This window comes from Acyrthosiphon pisum, chromosome A1, assembly GCF_005508785.2.
Source record: "Acyrthosiphon pisum isolate AL4f chromosome A1, pea_aphid_22Mar2018_4r6ur, whole genome shotgun sequence".
Classification (NCBI taxonomy): domain Eukaryota; kingdom Metazoa; phylum Arthropoda; class Insecta; order Hemiptera; family Aphididae; genus Acyrthosiphon; species Acyrthosiphon pisum.
Genome location: NC_042494.1, coordinates 122,863,884 through 122,865,452, shown reverse-complemented (window position 1 = coordinate 122,865,452; position 1,569 = coordinate 122,863,884). Strand labels below are relative to the sequence as shown.

The following is a 1,569-nucleotide window of genomic DNA, read 5'->3' as shown; positions in this document are numbered from 1 at the left end:
ATTAAAATTTTGATCATTATTATTTTGTTGACATTGAGAGTACATTTTGTCCATAAAAATTGTTATGGAGGGGGCAGATGCCCCTTCCTCCCTCCCTTGGGAACGTGTCTGATGTTCATATTTTAATCTATAATCTCGCATGAAAAAGTATGCTTTTTAACTACTTACCCTGAAAAATAATTTCCAAATTGTAAATCTATAAAACTAGCAATACATGAGTAAAAATACTCAGAATTTACTATATAATATAATGAATAGCTCATTAGATCAATAAATCAAGGCTTTGCACCCGTTTAGCCCGTATAGCCAAAACCCTTAAAAAAACCCTTAAAAATTATCGAAACCGTAAACCTATATAACCCTATTGATTTTGATGACGTATAACCCGAAACACCCAAAACCGATATTAAATTCGGGTTTTAACCCATAACCCGTATAAAAAAATATTACATTTTCAAGTGGCATATGAATTTGTATGTATATTTCATGGAGAATTCAGTTTTTCATAATTGGTAACGCTGGTTACATGTGACAAGTGTGATACAACTGATAAATTGTTTTGAATTGTGTTATTTTTAAAATTTTAATATAATATTATTATGTCCGTAGTGAAAATTGTCTTGTGTATGTTTTAGATTCTGAGTGGAACGATGAATGTATTGATTTTACAATGATGTGTGTTTTTTTTTAATTTTTAATTTTTTTTTTGTGTCTGTGTACACGATAAGTAGTCGAAATAATGCTTCGATTTTCCACTTCAGTATCTTGTTCAATTGGAAAGTGAATATCGTTGGTGCATTGGGGAGGTCAAAATTTAAAATTCCCAGTAATTTTCAAAAGCGCCAAGAAAAATTAAGGAAAAACGGGAATTTTTACGCAAAATCGATTTTTCACAAAATTGAATTAGGTTTTTGGTGTAACTTTAAAAAAAATGACAGTAGATACATGGAATTTTGACTGAATGTTTATATTAGCATTTTCTATACACCATAACATTTTCAAAATATTTTGACTTATTTTGAGCTCTTTACGGACATTGTCAGTTTTCATTTTTTTTTAGTTTTTATTTCTATGAATGTCAATAAAACTTTATTTGTGGAGTCAAAATACTTGAAAATTTAATACAAGGCTCCTACTATATTGTTACAATGACATTTGAAAAATATTAAAAATCCTTAGTCACAGTTTTTTTTATAAGCATTTAATGTTCAAAAATTGACAAAATATGGAAAAATCACGAAAATTAGCAAATTATTTTGAGTTAAGAATTCGTAAAAATTTTTCTTTTTAAATCTAAGATTTTAAAATGTAATACAAGATTCCTTATAAAATTATCTACCTTTATCAAACAAAAAATATCTATAAGAAAGTCAAATTAAATTTTTATGATCGTTTGAAATTCATATTTTTACAACATTTGATATTCACTCGATTTCTCATGTACCGATTTTCTTATTTTGTTGTAATTAAAAAACGAATGACTGTAGATACTTGAAAATTTCACTGAATGTTTATATTAGTATTTTATATATACGATGAAATTTTGAAAATAATTTGACACTTTTGAGC

General features: G+C 26.8%; 1 pseudogene; it reads right to left on the bottom strand.

Moving 5' to 3' along the window:
- Positions 1–164: 164 nt before the first annotated feature.
- Positions 165–1,569, bottom strand: part of LOC103311906 — a 4,602-nt pseudogene continuing 3,197 nt past the window's right edge.